This window comes from Centropristis striata, chromosome 10, assembly GCF_030273125.1.
Source record: "Centropristis striata isolate RG_2023a ecotype Rhode Island chromosome 10, C.striata_1.0, whole genome shotgun sequence".
NCBI classification, from domain to species: domain Eukaryota; kingdom Metazoa; phylum Chordata; class Actinopteri; order Perciformes; family Serranidae; genus Centropristis; species Centropristis striata.
In genome coordinates, this window is record NC_081526.1 from 22,526,968 (window position 1) to 22,546,626 (window position 19,659).

Here is a 19,659-nt window from a genome sequence, read left to right on the forward strand (position 1 = left end):
GAGCTCCCTCCGCTATAGTTGTCTTCCGCCATGATTTCAAAGTTCTGCAAAAGTACCATGTTGCATTGCGACACTCCCGCATGTATTCTGATGCATTTCATTGGCCAAGAGACCGAAAATAGGTGAAAAAAACTACAAATAGTACAAAACGACGTATCCGCTTTCCTGGCCTTAATGGTAGAATAACACAACAGTGGTTAATGCTTTTCCGGCTTAAATGGGTTAACGAATGACATAGTTGCCTAGTTCAGGATAACCGCAAACCTCTTAATCTGAACTAAACTCGTGAAACTGTTTTTGTTTTGTGACTGAAACTTTTCTGAAGGCTCACACTGTAACTCATAATGAAACTGTTGTTCTACTGCTTATGTTTAGCTTTATTTTAGTAACATATATTCATATACTCTTGGAATTAGAGTTGTATAATGCATTATTGTAAAACAGAATGTGGCACAGTAATTGTTTTGTCACAATTATCTTGTTTTCATAGTCGTTGGAAGCCAAAATTAAAATTGAAAACCAAATCTGATTAATTGTCCAGTTCTCAGAATATGCTTTGTGTTTCACTTTGTATCTGTTGTTTAACTTCATCCGACATCAGTAAAGATTATGTTATATGATTCCTAATCAGTCTGTCCCAGTCAACTGAGCGCAGAGTTGCTGACAGTTTGTTTGGAAAGTTAAGAGGAATATGCAAACATGACTCAGTTATTAGATAGTCAATCATCCTATTCATCCTGATCAGTTGCTTGGCTCCTCACAGGCTCCCCTTCTCTCTTTCACAACTGCACTGAAATTGACTTTGTGACCGTAGATGACAACTAGTTTTCATTTAAATCCATTTGCCTCAGAGCTGAGGAGAATGTCTTGTCAAGTCAAAGTTTATTTATAGAGCTCATTTAAAAACAACCTCAGTTGACCAAAGTGCTGTACAGTTATTAAAATACAAAAATACCATACACAAATATATTAATAAATAAAAACAATGAAAACAATACACAGAGATTCAAGGCTACCACTGGTGCTGTCATAGCCATCTTAAAGATTTTGTTGGCCAAATAAAATAATCTCTGTCTTGTTTTTATTAATTGACAGAAAGTTTGCTTCCATCCATGACTGAGTGTCTTTCAGGCAGTCATGCACAGAGGTTTGTTCGTTCATTTTTATCGGCAAATATATTTGTACATCGTCCGCATAGAAATGAAACAAGACATTATACTTTTGGAAATATGGATCCCAGTGGCAACATGTAAGTAGAAAAGAGGAGGGGGGGCAAAATAGAACCCTGAGGCACCCCACAGCTCAGGAAAACTGGCCCAGCTGCACAGAGAAGCTCCTATCTGACAGGTAGGTCTCAAACCAGTTAAGAGCAGTGCCTTTAATGCTGACACGGGGCTTTAGGTGAGACAGGAGAATGTTGTGATCAACTGTGTCGAAGGCAGCTGTCAGATCTAGAAGGAGCAGGACCGCAGAGTTACCAGAGTCCACTGTTAAAAGAAGGTAATTTAAAATTCTTAAAAGCACCGTTTCTGTGCTATTGCGTGACTTAAAACCAGACTGAAACTCACAGATTCCATTAAGATCAATAAAAGACTGCAGCTGTTCATTGACCACCTTCTCCACCTTAGAAAGTAAGAAAGAAAAGGAAGTTTAGAGATAGGCCTAAAATTAGATCAAACTGTGGGATCTAGATTGTCATGTGTCCTAAATGATCCAATCAGAAGTGGACAGCTCTTGACAACATTAAGACATTTGACGCATTTAGATCCAATAGATCCGCTCAAACCCAAACCCAGTCTGTAATGTTTTGTTTCTTCAGTGGTGTGGTGTGACTTCCACTGCCCAGGTGGGCGACGATAGCTCTGCGCATTTGGGCCATTTCTGCATTTCAAACATTTTTTAAAATTCATTCTCATCTTTGGGATTTTATTATCCTAAGTCAATCCCAGACAAGAAAACAATCTTCTGCAAAGTTTGTCATACACCACTTTCCACTGTAGGCATATTTGTAGTGCAGGCTGTCCTGTCTTCATTGATCGACTTTTTGTCTTATTTAACATTAACAGGTAGTCTATGGCACACAGAAAGGTGTTAACACAATATTTTGTTTGTGATGTAGAAACAGTAGATGTTGTTCCTGCATTTTTGGTTGGTAGTAGATTTTTCAGTTTGTTGATTGGCTGTGTATTATTATGGGGAAATTGTCTGCCATCCTTCCTTTAAAACGCACTTACAGTGTCAGCTTCATATTCAAATTGCTGTCCCAAAACAGGCCTGCCGAGTTTAGACAAGATATAGGCTAGACCTATATTAATATACATTTTCTCTGTAACATCACTAGAAACTGTTATGCACTAAATTCAATTTACTTATTTTCATTTCTTAAGTATTTACAGGTATATCTCAAGAAAATAGAATATTGTAAAAAAGTTGTATTTTTGGTCAGTCATTTCAGAAAGTGAAACTCGTACATTATGTAGATTCATTACACATAGAGTGAAATATTTCAAGCCTGTATTTCTTGTAATTTTGATGATTATGGCTTATGGATAATGAAAACACACAACTCAGTGTCTCAGAAAATTAGAATATTACATAAGATCAATAAACAAAGGATATTTTAAACTCGAATGTAAACAAACAACCAACAGCACGCTGAATGTTCATTTTAAGCAGGATTTAAAATGTCTAAACTACTAAAAAGCTCAGAAGAACGTGCGTAAACGACTCAACTTTACAGAGAAGACTAGGACAGCGGGAGAAACAACCATATTTACCTACAGTACTAACTTGTGTGGAGAAACTTCAAAATACAGGTGTTGTGTGGAAATCTGTTACCTGTCAAATGATGTTTCCTGAATGGTGTTCTCCGTAGCATCACCTCCACAGTTGGAGTTAGGATTTAAGTTTAAGGTTAGGCCTTGTAGAGAGAACTGTTTGGGGTTAAGGTAAACTTGGCCTCATGTTAAGCAACTTAAAGGAGGACTGGTTGGGGTCAGGGGTCAGGTTGGTGCAGGTTAAGGTAAGGTTATTTATAGGTACACATATCGGCGGGGGTACAGACTTTGAGATAACACCGGTAAGACACCCGGCTTATAAAAGAGGCCGGCTCTTATTTACTAAAAATGGTTTTTACACCCGGTTACTAAATGAGGCCGGTCATTAATAGGGGCCCGGCTTTAAATTGAGGAAATACGGTATGAGATATACCTGTAAATCACACAGGGCAAGAGTATACAGGTCTAAGCTTGTCTTAACCACCCTTCTTACCATGTGGTTATTTCATATAGACTATTTATCAAATTACAAGAAATCATGCTATGTAGTCATATATATTATGATAGAAATGAGCTATATCGGACTTTGATTTTAGTGATATTGCCCAGCCTTAAATCACATGTTTATTTGCATATACAAGTGGTCACTCAAGACACATGTGGATTTGCATGCTAATGCCCGGAGTGGACAGACCATAGACTGTATATAAATAATGGACGTAGTCACCGTGACGTTGGTCACCCATTGATTTGTGGACTGCCCGTTGGAAGCCTTGAGTTAATCGTTACACTCGTCGCCATTTTGCGTCGCCATCTTGTTTCCAATACGCAGAGCAGACCATATTTGGACTGTGGCGGAGCGAGAGAGATCTGATCACTGACTACACGCCTCTCTACATCGGCAACCCGACTGAGAGAAGCCGCTGCTAATTCATGTTAGCATTAATTGGAGCATTAACTGGGATGTTAGTTTTGGCTAGCAAAAAACAAAAACAAAATGTATCTTTCTTACCTCAGAAAACTGAGCAGCGACTCCTTGGAGTGTCTGTTAGTCAAACCAAACACTGAACAAGACATTTTTACTGAACAAAATGTTCAAATAAACTGTCATTAAGTGAAAATACAGTGTGAAAGGGTAAAAGTTATGAGACCAAATAACTTTATTGACTCGTTGCCGTGGATACGCATTGCTCTGCTTCTCTCCTGATGACGGCTCGCCTTGTCAGTGACCTGTCAATCAAAGCTAGAAACGCCCCAAATCATACTATTCTTTCTCTTCTATTTTCTTCTAAATGGGGCCATTATTAGAACTATTGACATCAAATTGTCTTGAAGATCATTTTTAACTAGCGATTGAGACCATAGTGTTGTCCTGAAAAATTTTTCTGAGGTAATAAATCAAGTGAGAAGTTTTCAAATTTTGCACTGAAATGAATGGGCAGATTTTTTTTGCAGTCAAACTTAGCACCCCCTACTGGAATTTTTGGTGGATTGCAGGCTTAATGCACTTCCTGGTTGGCCTTCATGCTCAGACACTGAGATTGCCGCCTGGGACAGACATACTTCGAGCTGTCCACCTGTGATCAGATCACACAAGACGTGTTATTAATGCCGGTCTAAACAGAGGCTAAATAAATATATGTGAACATCTATATCCACATGCTATCAAAAAAAGCGCTTCAACAAGATCCAAAATTCCACAGCTCTGTCTCATCTTGTCTTTATACTTGTGATATGTGAACAGATTTTCATATGAGAGTGAGATGGAGGTACGCTGTAGTGCTAGCACACAGGCTGGGAGGAAAAAGGAAGGGAGAGGGAGGGAGGGAGGGATGGATGGAGAGCAAAACAAAGCAGCCATTAGAGAGAGAGAGAGAGATGTAGCAGCATTCGTCTCTGGCTTCAGTGCTGAGGGCGGCTTTGCAACATGACAACTGGAGAAGGTAAGACTGGAAATAGAATGGGTTTTCTCTTTGCTGAGGTCAGATCACACACATGTGTCATATACAGATTTGAATGGCACAAAGATTACACCTCCCCAGTGGCTGAGTGTGTGTTTGTGCAGACTGTTGGGTAAAAATTACAGTTTTTACTGTCTTATGTCATCTTTATTTTTCAGCTGTATTTTTACTCTGTCTTGTTACATAAAAAACTGTGTGAAGGAAGTAACACATACTGTACTGTCATTGATATATCAAGTGTCTCTCCTGGTTGTTTTTTTGTAGTATTGCAGCATAGGACTGTGATGTTACATTTCACGCATCGTACTTTTCTTTACTGTGGAAACTATCTTTCCTCTGGTGTCCCCTTGAGTGACAGCTTTCCTGAAGCATCCTTACACTTGTTTCATCTTGCTTCATTTCATCACTTGCGCTACGAATGTCTATCAAAAGCGTCTACGTAGTTCTTAGCGAATCGTATCAGTTATACCAGACGACGTATGTAGAGCGACAGAAATTGATGCTGATCTAGCCAGACTAGCCCATCTCTACTTTGACACTAAAATGCTGATTTCTGGTGTGTGTGTCTGTGTGTCTGTGTCTGTGTCTGTGTGTCTGTGAGAGAGTGTTGCTTGCTGCTTTGCTTCTCCAGTTCTTACTTTCTGCAAGATTATTTATTTTACGCCTTATTCCCCCTCATGTCATTCAGCCACACACATCCACTGATTTTATGGCCAATAGACAAGCTGCTAAGGGTCTCTCGGCGGCTCCGCTGTCCCCTGGCTCGTAGCGAGATCACCGGCGTTACAGCAGTGATCGGTAGCGGGGCTAGTTGGTAGATTAGGCTTTTGACAAAACCTGTTGGAAGCAAGGCTAAAACATCCTTTTTGGTGGTGATAAAGGAGTGTAAAGTCAAACGTTGTTTTTCTTTTAAAATAAACTTTCGCTCTAAACTATTTAAAATGCCGTCTACAGATAGATCGAAAGAGAGTTTCGCGTCTGCTGCAGCCATGTTGGATCCGTAAGAAAACTACAAAACTACAAGCTTCCATCTATCGAGTAGTACGCGTCATCGTCTTGCCGTCCCTCCCCGTTCTGTGATTGGATCCCTAAAACAGGGCTAAGAAACGGCAGTAGTTTCCAGACCCTTTCGCAATTTGAAATGAAATCGAGCGTGCAAGGCAGTATGGGTATACCCAGGCTAGTAAACTGTTCCAAATGGCAGCAATTTGCATGATGTGTTATGCAATCCATTCATAATCTGGTTAATTTCTAATTACTTGGTCAGTTACAACACTTTTGCCTTCAAATTCCTCCTAACACTAACCCTAACCCTTTTAATTGTGAAAAAGTTATGAATTTGAGGTTTGGCCATGAGAGCCATATTTAAAAAAAAATTGTGAAGCTTTTATTCTTTCTCACCAATTACTTATTTTTACTCTTAATTCTTACTATGTTTTTTAATGTGTTTGGTTGAAGTTTGTCCTGAACATCCAAAATCCAAGAAGGATTTGTCACATGTATTCATATAGTTCAAATTAACAAAAAGACCTAACACCTAACACCTAAACAAAGAACAAAAATTAATATCTCAACAATTTTTCACTTTCTTGCAGCCAAATTAGATTCTGTGTAGCATTAGAGTCTGACAGATATATTAATTGACTAATATTATCGGCTGATATTATATACGATAGATATAGGTCTAGGTATAGGATATAGGCCGGTATCAGTTGATAATAACAGATATGTCACACATTTCAAATTAATCTTTTAAGTTTCCTTTAAATAACATGATTACTATGACAGACTTGTTTAAAAGTGGGACTGTCAGTGTTGCTTGTATCTTTGGGTCTGTTGCTTCTGTATGAGCTCATTTATAGAAGATCAATGCATAATAAACTGAAGCGTCAAATAGACACAGTATTTATAACTGTGGAGAGGACTATTGGCCAGCAGTCTTAAAACTGGAATCTGTGAATATGACAGGGTTGTCTTTGATACGCTGCATCAGCCAATGGCTGCTTAGTTTCCTCAACACAATTACAGAAAGCCTTTGTAGCTTCCCTAATCCCTGAGGCTTTTTGTGTATTTGTGTGTGTGCATGAGCTGCTTTCAGACTCCTCAGTTCTGATGCTTTGCAATTACTTTGACACTGCGGACACTGCAACTGTGTCTTTTCCCCAGTGTTGAACTGTGATGAGCTGAGCAGATCTGCACTGGTCACCTTCAGTCCCATCCTGCAGACGATATGTGAACATTCTGCTGAATTAAGTGTAATTTCATCTTTGTGCCCCTAATTGTTTTATTTCTGAAGTGGCACAGCCCTCTAGCCATTCTGCTGACTGCAGGCTGAGAAATGCATTGAGGAAACCTTTAAAATTAAATTATCTAACAATGCAAAATCCTCACCTACTTCTTTTGCGCCGATCGTTTGATGGGGAATGATGAGCAGGAGACGTCAGAGTTCTCAGTTTAACTTTACTTTATTACAATACGTCAAGAAATTTGCAGTTACAGAGTCTCTGGGTTCAAACTACACGTGCCTGACATCACATTAGGCTGGTCAGTTCATGGAGGACACAGTCTATTTTCTCTGAACCCTTTTTTATATCCTAACAGAGGATGAATAAAACATGTGGGTTGAACTCTCCAGAAGTCTCCTCTCGATGCGTTGATTTGTCAGTTTATTGCATATTTGGACACGTCAAGTCACCAAGCAGAGAAGACAGATATCTTTCTGCTCAGCACACCATATCTGTGACCTGACCTGTTAACAAAACTTTCAAAACACAAACTCCTGCCTTGATAGGACTTGCAGAGATCCAATTGGAGACACAGATTTTGCAATGTCCACATAAATATAGAACATAAAATATATATTTTTGTGATTATTGAATCTTACTCTAAATATGGCAGAGGAAGTTTAAGCAGATGCAGTAAATGTATTTAATTTAATCATAGTTTAAAAACAATATTAGCACATGATCATTGTATCAAAGCATCTTGCACAGAGAGGACACACACACACACACACACACACACACACACACACACACACACATAGTGAATTATGCATGCATAGATAGTGACATTCGTCACACAGAGACACACAACAGAGACAGAATCACAGAATACTCTAACAGTATCTGTCTGTAACATCAGAAATAAGATGCTTCTTCAAACTCTGAATGTGAAAATTGGTCCCCAACGATTAGTAGACTGTCAAACAAACTAAATGACGTGTCAGCGAGACCTGCTACTCTCTTGGATTTGGGATGACACAAGTGTCACCATGTCTGCCTGGGTGCTTCAGCACTGTGATGGTGTAATATTATTTCTTTCACCACATAAACAGTTAACACCAGTGGGGGCTGAATGCTTATTCTAAGGAAGCCCTTTGATCATTACACACACTCATACACACACACACACACACACACACACACACACACACACACAGGCCGAGTGTACTGATTTGCAAAGAGCTTAGTGTGATTTCTTATGCGTGTATGGATTGTGTGTGGGTGTTTGCTTGTGCCATGATATCTGCTGCTATTGGCTGCTGCACAGTGTGGAGGTAGATCTATAATAGCTATTTTTAACAGATTTTTTTTTAGATGTATTCAGATGTCATTCATAAGACAGAATACTTGAGAAATAGAAGGCTCAAAAAGGTATTTATTTGTTCCCTCTTTATTTGTCATACTTATTAGAATTAATATACATTATCTACAGATATCAAATACTAATTTGGAGAAAAGTCTTTGTAGTTAGAAACTCTCTCTTAAGCCACAACAGTTGACCTGAAGTTAGATGGTTTTGTGTTTTGACATTTTTTTAATGTCAGAATGTTTATAATAACTTTAAGAAGCTTTTTAGTTCACACCAGTTAAAGTCCACAAATGAACCCAAGATTCATCTGTAGTTGGATCACAACAAAAACTATAAGAAGACAGTTGCCAGTGTGTTTTTCTTCACTGTAGCTCTCTTCTTTTACTCTTTTACAGACAGACATGAGAAAGAGCAGTTTGTTCTCACAATATGTGATCTTGTTTAGGTTAGATACGCGCCTGTTACAACAACACACACACACACACACACTTTGACACTGCAACTGTGTCTTTTCCCCAGTGTTGAACTGTGATGAGCTGAGCAGATCTGCACTGGTCACCTTCAGTCCCATCCTGCAGATGATATGTGAACATTCTGCTGAATTAACTGTAATTTTATCTTTCTGCCCCTAATTGTTATATTTCTGAAGTGGCTCAGCCCATTAGCCATTCTACTGACTGCAGGTTGACAGAAATGATAACATATTTTTTTATGTATGTGATTGGTATTGTTGAGAAATGCATTGAGGAAACCTTTAAAATTAAATTATCTAACAACGCAAAATCCTCACCTATTTCTTTGCGCCGATCGTTTGGTGGGGAAAGGATGAGCAAGAGACGTCAGAGTTCTCCGTTTAACTTCACTTTATTACAATATGTCAAGAAATACACACACACACACACACACACACATTGTGTATCACAACCTTGGAAGAGACTTGAACAGCTGTTGGCCTGTCCATGTCAGAGGTAACTGGCCAATAGGATTCGGTTTGCGTGTAAGTCCAACTTCTGTAGATGAATGAAAATGTGAATTATGACTAAGATCGGGATTCATTCTGATGGGATCATGTGAGAGCTGTGTCAGAGCTGTGTCAGAGCTGTGTCAGCTGTGTCAGCTGTGTCTAATAAAAGGCTGCATTGACATGCGAGAGAGATTGTGTGGTGGCGGTAGGGGTTAACGTGACAGAGAAACGAGTATAAACTGTGAGCAGGATACTGAATGATGTGATTGTCTTCCTGATGCTTTCTGCCAAGTTAAATGGAGGAGCAGCTCCTCTGTCCCAGTGACTCTGAGGATTAAAGGGACTCTTTTAGGGGCACAATAAGAGGCCGCTGTAGCAGTGGACACAGACCAGGGTTACCCATGCCAACTTCACTGAATATCTGTCGTTACAAAACCTAGCCACTGACAGAGTTGGGCTGAGCACGCCACAAACTTTATTTTTCTGTTGAGCTAATAAAAGGACAGAGAGCCAGTTGACATTCTGTAAGGTATCACTATTTTAACTCAAGACAATATATAATTTCTACCCACTTATAAAAACAAGTAAATGTGCTTACTGGGTCTAAATACTTTTTTGTGGATGGACATTTTAAAGAACGAAAATTTAAAGCAACAATCTCAAAGATCTCAGATGTGTTCTCTTTGGCAGCACCTATGGTAAATGGACCTGCACTTATATAGCGCTTTTCTAGTCGCATTGCGACCACTCAAAGCGCTTTACACTACAGACTACGCCCATTCATCCATACACACACACACATTCATACAGGTAGCCGAGGCTACCAGGTAGTGGTGTGCCATGCCGTATCGTACACGATAATATCGGTATATTTTTTTATGGTTAAAAAAAATGCATATCATGATATAGGCAACATTCCTACATCTTGATGTAGTGTCGTAAGGTTGAGTCTCTGTCACCAGTCAGTCAAACGCCGATCCCCACCTCTCCGTCCTCCTCCCAGACATGCGCACACATTCACACACTTACACAACTGAATATACCGAGCTGCCCTCCAAACACACTGCTGCATTATGCCGTTTGTTAGCCACGAGCTAACATTAGCTATCAATTAAAGTTGTTTTAATCACAAAAAATACTTACTTTCTGTCGCTAAACACATGCAGCTTTCAAAATAAGAGCACAGTGTGTTAACAGAATCCACCATGGAACTTACAAGAAGGCTGTCAAAATAAGATGCCTTAAATAAAACATACAATAACCTTTATTCTCCTTTACAAAATGTCATTAAAATATGCCCCCGAAACCCGAAACTGTTGAGATTTGCACTTCACACTACATTTTAGATTTTTATTTATTTATACAGACTAAAAAAATCTTTTTAAGTATTTTGTAATATCATCAAGAAAATCGTTATCTCAAAAATAGCCTGAAATATCGTGATATTTCGGGCTTTTGGACATTCGAGGTTCAGTATCTTGCTCAAGGATACTTCAGCATGTAGGCTGCCGCGGTCAGGGATCGAACCACCAACCATCCGATCAGTATGTGACCACTCTACCAACTGAGCCACAGCCGCACCTATGGCAATAAGCAATAATTGTAGCGGGTGTCCTTTTGGATCTCACTTTCACATGTTTTTGGTTTCGCATTTGTTCAGCAACTGTTTACTCACAACAAGTGGTGGAAGAAGTATTCAGATACCTTTAGAAATGACTTCACTACGAGTAAAAGTCCTGCATTCAAAACTTAAAGTTAAAGATCAGCATACTAGTATACTTAAAATATTAAAAATGAAATTACATGTTATGCAGAATGGACACACTCAGATTGCTATATATTCCAAATATATTATTGTATTATTATTATTATTGATGCATTTATGGAAGCACCATTTTACTGTTGTTGCGGTATGGTTTATTTTGACTACTTAATATACTGTTATGTGGTTTAATTTATAAAAATATGGTTTTAAATTTATCATGTTTTTCATGTTAAATCTTGACCTGTAAAGTAGCTAAAGATGGCAGCTAAATGTAGTTGAGTAAAAGGTACAATATTTGCCTCTAAAATGTAGTTGAGAAGTATAAGGTTACAGAAATGGAAATACTATAAAGTAAAGTATACGTATCTCAAAATTGTACTAAAATACTGTACTTGAGTAAATGTACTTAGTTTGATTCCACCACTGCTCACAACTAGCCTGGCTAACACCAGACAAATCTCAAATGAGATTTGGTCTGGAAACCAGCCATTCATTTCTCCGTAGAGGAGGTGTGGTTTACGATCCTCCGGAGGCGTTTATTGGGCGCTTAGAATGTCTATCAGAAGCGTCTGTAGGTAGCTCTTAGCCAATCTTATCAGTTATACCAGATGACGTAGTAGAGCAACAGAAATGGATGTTTATTGTGTGTGTGTGTCTGTAAGAGTGTTGCTTGCTGCGTTGCTTCTCCAGTTCTCGCTTTCTGCAAGATTTATTTTCACGCTTTATTCCCCCTCATGTCATTCAGCCACACACATCCACTGATTTTATGGGCAATAAACAAGCTGCTGCGGGTCTCTCGGCGGCTCCTCTGTCCCCCGGCTCGTAGCCAGATCACCGGCGAGACCGCCGGCTCATAGTGCCGCTAGCGGCGCTAATCACCGGCACTAGCGGTGATCTCGCTACGAGCCGGGGGACAGCGGAGCCGCCGAGAGACCTTTCGCCTTTCAACTTTCAACTTTCGCTCTAAACTATTTAAAACACCATCTACAGCTAAAGAGAGTTTCGCGTCTGCAGCAGACGTCTAAGTTCTCAGTTTATCATAATTTTATTATAATACGTCAAGAAATTTGCAGTTACAGAGTCTCTGGGTTCAAACTACACGTCCCTGATTTACACAGAAAAGGCAGATCAGTTCATGAAGTCTAGAACCCCTTCTGTCCCTTGAACCCTTTTTTATAACCTGACAAAGTTTTACTAAGAATGTAGGTTGATCTCTTCCAGAAAGTGCGTCCTTCTTGATCCGTTGATTTGTTAGTTTTAATCAATAGTGGACACGTCATGTCACCAAGCAGAGAAGACAGTTATCTTTCTGCTCAGCACATCATATCCGTGACCTGACCTGTTAGCAAAACTTTCACACAAATTTCTGCCTTGTTATGACTTGCAGAGATATTAGTGGAGACACAGATATTGAAATGTCCACAAAAAAAACATAAAATATATAATAAAAAATATATATTTTTGTGATAATAGAATATTACTCTAAATAGGACACAGAAAGTTTAAGCAGATAAAATAAATGTATCTAGAGTAATCATAGTTTTAAAACAATATTAGCACATGATCATTGTATCAAAAGCATCTTGCAAGATTAATCTATAAATGCATAGAGAGAGGACACATGCACAGTTAGTGAATTATGCATGCACAGATAGTGACCTAGTCAATCAGATAGTGACCCCCAATGCACAGAGACAGAAAACAGAGCAAACAAACCTTTAATCCTGTCTTTCTGCCAGTCCTGTCTGTTTCTTCACAAAGATGAGAGAGGAATGAGATTCCCATGGCTCCATTTGTGGTAGTATGAGAATTGTTTGCCATGAGCATGATGCTGCCTTGTTTTGCATTGGAGATATTTCATTTTATGCACACAGTTATAGCTCAGTTTCCTCTGCAAAATGCTGTTTTTTATACTAACACACCCAAAATAAAATACAAAGTAATATTAAAGCTTTTAGGGCAGATGAGAAGAAAATCCTGACTGTTAGGAATGACTGCACACTGCAAAAAGGTGTGTCTAAAAACAAGATAAAAACACTAAATCTGAGGGAAATGATCTTGCTGCATGGACAAATAATTTCACTTGACACGATTTCTTAAATTAAGGTTGTTAAATCTAGAAATAAGCATGGTGAACGCTTAAAATAAGAAATGAACTCTTAAAACAAGATAAATTATCTAACACTTCTAAATCTAAAGTTTTTTTTATCTTGGTAAGAAACAAATAATTTGCAGTGCACTCTGTTCGGGCCAGTTCATCGCTGCTTGCAGCTTTAATTTATCTTGTGTTAAGAGTTAATTTTTTTATTTTAAGCGTTCAACATGCTTATTTCTAGATTTAAGAAATCTTGTCAAGTGAAATTATCTGTCCATGCAGCAAGATTATTTCCCTCAGATTTAGTGTTTTTATCTTGTTTCTAGACACACCTTTTCTGCAGTGCAGATGTACAAATCTGGCTCAAGGCTGACTGCACCCATATTATTTTATGAAAGGTTCTGACAGAGAAATATTTTGCTTTAAAATCAGTCAGTCAGGTAAAAAGCAGAGAGGCAACCTGGCAACAACTCAGTCAGGAAAAACAAAAAACAATCAGCGGTTAGTTAGTCTAGTGGCCACAGGAAAATCATCAAGTCAGTTGTCAGCTGCTGCTCTTCATTTCTTCAGTTGATAGTACAGTCTGAGTGGGACAGCCGGCTCATTGTCCTCAGAACAAGGCTACAATGTTTTTCTTTTGTATGTGTGCTGTGAAAATATCAACCCGACACTGAATGGCCCTTTTACAAACCGTATAGCTATAAGAAACATATTTTCCCAGGTTCAGACATTTTGGAGGCTAAACGACAATTAGGCATCTAATTATAGAGTCTTGATTTGTAGAGATCAGTCACATTTTCAAATGCTTAAAAAGATTCTGCATACACATCAAGTGTGATAAAATGAGGTGTGGTCCTCTGCTGCTGTAGCCCATCTGCTTCAGAAATGGTCTTGTGCAGACCTAGGTTGTAATGAGTGCCTATTTGAGTCACTATTGCCTTTTCTTTTAGGGTTGCACAATTAATCGAATTTTTAATCGTGATCACGATTTTGGCCGCCACGATTAAATTAACCTGATCGGCAGCGATATTTCCATTTTAAAATGCGGCTCTCCTGCATGTCTAATCAAGCACTTTCTACACCAGTAGTCCACCAACCACCAGGGGGCGGGGCCATTTTTCTCCCTTGAAAAAAAACTTGTTGCTGATTGCATAGAACGCTAAACAGGATGTGACGTAGTACTCGACGCCACAACAACACGCCGTTTGTAAAAGCCGGCGAAGCAGTGTTGCCCACTTAACGATTTAGAGATTTTTCAGACCCCCTTCGCGACTATTTTTCAAAAAAGCGACTGGCGACAAATCTAGCAACTTTTTCTGGTGTTATTGGAGACTTTGGAGACTCATTCTTACTCTTCTTAACGAGCCGCGGGGGCCAGAGGCTCCTTAAGAAGAGTAAGAACAAATCGAAGCGGCACAGTCCTCCTGCAGCAGTCTCTCCCAGCTGCAGAGCCGGAGGGGATGTTAACCCCTTAGCGTCCAGTCTGCAAATTGCTAACAGGCTAACAGTTAGCTCTGTAGCAGTACAGAGCAGAGTATGTGCTGCTGCTGCAGGAGGTGTTAGCTTAGCGATCTCCGTTTGTTTACAACAAGCACCAGACACCCTGTGCACAAACTAAAAACTGTTCCTATTGTTTGTTTAATAGTAGTGCAATACAAATACAGATGTTTTCCCTAACATGATGAAAAATAGTGATTAATAATCGTGATTACAATATTGATCAAAATAATCGTGATTATCATTTTGGCCATAATCGTGCAGCCCTACTTGATATCATCTTCAACCAGTCTGACCATTCTCCTCTGACCTCTGGCATCAACAAGGCATCAAGGCTCACTGGATATTTTGTCTTTTTCGGACCAATCCACTACCCTTCAACCTTACAGATAGTTGTGTGTGAAAATCCCAGTAGATCAGCAGTTTGTGAAATACTCAGACCAACAACATGCCACATTCAAAGTAACTTAAATCACCTTTCTTCCTCATTCTGATGCTCGCTCTGAACTTCAGCAGCTCGTCTTCACCATGTCTTCGGGGCTAAATGTATTGAGTTGCTGCCATGTGATTGGCTCAATAGATATTTGTGTTAACGAGCAGTTGAACAAGTGTACATAATAAAGTGGCCGGTGAGTGTAGATTTGGGGACAATGACATAGTTGCATCCCTAGCTATTGGAATGGTAATGTATGGCTTGTGACTTTAGATTTTGATTGATAAACACATGAAAATATAAACACAACCACACAACACAACCTTCGGGATGTCTGTAATCGGGAAATAGTTTTATTGAAAATGGACACCTCATCGGGCATGAACCCTTACATGATTGATGTTGCTGTTGATTGTTTTTACTCTCTTGCTTGTGACCTTTTCTCCGTATCCCAGCATGCACACATGGCTAATCAGCAACGGTGCTGAAAATGACACATTTCACCTGCATGGCAAGGTTATAATAGTTTTGGATTTTTCATTAGTTTTAGTTTGAATTTTGTTGTGACACAATACAGTTTCAGTTAGTTATCATTTTTATAAAAACTCTAGTTTTTATTTTTATTTCAGTTAACAAAAATGTTTTTTCAATTGTAGTTTTTGTTATTTTGTTAGTTTTCGTTAACTATAATAACCTTGCTGCATGGGTGCTCTGCGTTGACACTTCAGTTTTCATTTTACATTTTCTTAAACAGAAGATTTATTATCAGTTGACTGACCAGCAAAATGTTCCTTCTGCATCCAGATGAAGAGCAAAAGCTCAGTTCTCAGGTGCAATTAAATCCTGTTGGAAACAGTTAGAGGCAAGCTTTCTGAACAAACAAAACTTGTGTGGTCTAGTTCGTGAGGGAGCAAATTAAATCAGAGACAAAGCAAGGCAAAGTTCTGGTAAATATTTGATTTTATCAATCCATAACTTGCAGCCAAAAGGTGAAATTTCTGCCCGGCCAGCAGCTTCTTTGGCTTGTCAGCAAAACAAGACATCTCTGTTATGACATAACACTGACCACCAGTCATCTGCCGGTTATGTAACCCCACAGGCTACAGGCTAAACCACTGCCTGTGTCCTGGTGGAAAACACATTGGTTTCCCCTGAGCTGCATGGAGAACCACGAGACTGAGACAAGAAAAGAAAATGAATGTAAATAAGGAGACGTAGATTGAGAGAGATATCAGGGGATAAGTATAGAGGAAGGAAGAAAGGAAAGAAGTGAAGACAGAAAAAGTGAGACTGTACGGGAGAGACCTTCCTGTTTTCCCTGTCAGGCCGTACAGATCATTAGGAACGTCTCCCCCATTCATCTTCACTTTCCTGAACTTTCTTTTAATCATTCATGCCTTTGGGGTTAGGGTTAGGGAAGAGAAAATCCTCCCTTTTATATATGTGGTTCAGAGACAGAGTAATGGTGGCTGTGCTGATGCCAGTGCAGCTTCATAAACTTGGAGTACTTCAATGTATTGCAGTGTGTTGCAACTCTGTGTATCCTGACACCTAGTGTTCATAGAAGGTAGCACAGCTTTGATTCCTGAAACAGACCTGGCCACAGTCTTTCTCTTTCTCTTTCGCTCACGCTCTCTTTTTCTCTCTCTCGGGCTATTTGGTCAGTTTTTGAATCCTTTTCATTCTACCACTTAAAAAATGTTCACAATGCCATGTTGGTATCATTTTTTTAGCACAACCTCATGCCTGATAAATGACCTGATACATTTTTTTTTTATTTTAATTTCTTTCAGAACACGATGAAATGAAAAGCCGGGCCCCTATTAATGACCGGTTAGATCCTCATGGATCCAATAGTCTATTATATCTATGATATCATGGATCCTTTTCCATGTAACAGGATGTTGGTTCTTGTAATATTTTCTCTGCCATGCTTCCTGTGTACTTCCTGTCTGTTTGTATCAAAAAAGCGACTGACAACAAATCGAGCAACTTTTTCTGGTGTTATTGGAGACTTTTGGAGACTTGTTCTTACAATTCTTAACGAGCTGAAACGGCACAGTCCTCCTGCAGCAGTCTCCCAGCTGCAGGGCTGGAGGGGATGTTAACCCCTTAGCATCCAGTCTGCAAATTGCTAACAGGCTAACAGTTAGCTCTGTAGCAGTACAGTGCTGCTGCAGGAAGTGTTAGCTTAGCAATCTCTGTTTGTTTACAACAAGCACCAGACACTCTGTACACACACTAAAAACTGTTTCTATTGTTTGTTTAAATGTAGTGCAGTAAAAATACAAAAATACATATCTAGGGCAGTCTGTGGCCTAGAGGTTAGGAATCGGGCTTGCAACTGGAGAGTCGCCGGTTCGAATCCCGGTACTGACAGGTCTAGGACTGAAGTGCCCTTGAGCAAGGCACCTAACCCCCCTGCAAAGCTCCCCGGGCGCAGTAATGTGCTGCCCACTGCTCCTTGCATGGTGTGTTCACTTGTGTGTAAAAAAGGATGGGTTAAATGCAGAGGTTGAATTTCCCCATTGTGCGATTAATAAAGTAATCTTCTTCTTCTTCTAATCGTGATTACAATATTGATCAAAATAATCATGCAGCCCTAGCCTCAGTACAAGTACAGTAAGACTGAATAAGTCATACATATCCACACAATAAGCTGCTGACTTCACACAAGCCCCCCATATTAATCACGTTTATCAGTGATTAAACCTGGTCAGCAGGGCAGTGGTGATATCGGGGATCCTGTGGGATCACTGCCACTGTCACCAGTCTCTTTACCATAGCAGCAAATGACCAGTCTGCAGTAGACAATCATCCATGTGTCTGAATGTTACATCTGTGTTCCAAATAAATTCATCAATAAATTACCTCGTCATTTGTGTCGGCACGGGTGGAAACAGCCCCTCTGACAGCACTGATCAGTACTTTTCTATGTTGCTCAAGCTGTTAGCCTTTATGTAGAGGCGTTGATCAGCTTGTGTGTGTTTGTTGGAGCATTTAGATCTAGATCATTGCCCCAAACAAAATGGTAACAACCAGCATTCATGTCAGGTGTTTTACTTTGGGAAAAAAGGGGCAAATTCACCACAATCAACTTACTGTATTTTTTATAGTTTGATAATCGTATATTGCCTCATCTATATTAAACATTGAATTATTTACATGTATTAGCTGGATATGATATATTCATAATGCCTATGATCCATGCTATGTTTTTGTATTTTATCTGCAGTGATGACCTCATCTTAGTTACAGTGTTTTGTTTAAACCACAGTAGTAACATTCAGATTAGCTAGTGTTTATGGTGTTGTTTGGGTGTGTAGACCCCTTGTAGAACCTGATAATGTAAAAATTCCCGATAATGTAATAACCCTGATAATGTAATAAAAATCTGCACTTGAGTCCATTGAAAATGTAATAAAACCTGATAATGTAATAACTTCCCGATAATGTAATAAAGTGCATTTCCCAATAATGTAATACACTTTTTTTTTTTTTTTACCAATAATGTAATAAAGTATAACATTAATGGGAGGTTATTACATTATCAGGTTAGCCTTAATTTTCGCAAGTCTTGATAATGTAATAATTCTCCAATATTGTAATAATTTAACAGCAGACCACCCATTACTTGAGTTCAAGTGGTGTTACTGTGTAGGCAACTCTAGCTCAAGAGCTCTAGCGCCACCAACAGGTCAAAGTTGAATGTTTATTAACTTTTGACCCGTTCATCCGTTTTTCACAAACGAGGTATCCATGACACACGAATGCATTCAACAGCTTCTTGAAATCTAAAGGTGCTTGGTGTTATACTTTATTACTTTATTGGTAAAAAGTGTATTACATTTTCATTGGACTCAAGTGCAGATTTTTCTTACATTATCGGGAATTTATTACATTTTCAGGTTCTACACCCCTCACTTTTTATACCATGAGAGTCCCTACAGTCCAACAGCATCACACACACACACACACACACACACACACACACACACACACACACACACACAGATAAGAACTCAGAGAGGAAGGCTGAAGGGATGGTCAGTCTTCCACTTTGTCAGAACCCAGCGGAGGCACACGGAGGGCACACACACTCACACACATCCTGCTGGCAGATGCCTGTTAAAAGAGAGAGTGTGTGTGTTAGAGGGTGCAGCAGAGACATGCTGAGGAAGCTGGTGTGCAAGAAAATCTGCGCTCGTAAGAATGATGGCTTTTAATCTCTCCTTTTCTCCCTCTCCATTGTCTTCTTGCTTGGTTGCGCTCTGACAGCTTTCTTGCTATTTTGCCGTCTCATCTTTCAGCTGTTGCTCTGAATTCTCTGGATCTCTTTCACGTCGCCACCTTTTTCTCTCTGAACCTGTTGCTTTTCGTCCTCCACTTTTTGCTTGTGCTTGTGCTTTCCGCCTGTCTGATAGATGCAGTGTCATGGATCATGGTACTCTTTGTAGCATACATTTAGGGAGCTCGTGTTTTGTGTCTGAGCCTGATCGCTTTTCTGTGAATTTTTTCCTCTTATATCTATGAATGTGACTCCGCTCCACTGATGAAAGCAATTATTATGTTC

At 39.4% G+C, this 19,659-nt stretch overlaps 1 protein-coding gene across 1 annotated transcript in view; it reads left to right on the forward strand.

The window, feature by feature from the left end:
- Window positions 1–19,659, forward strand: part of clasp1a (cytoplasmic linker associated protein 1a) — a 142,005-nt gene that overhangs the window by 62,350 nt on the left and 59,996 nt on the right. The gene's annotated exons all lie outside the window — the stretch shown is intronic.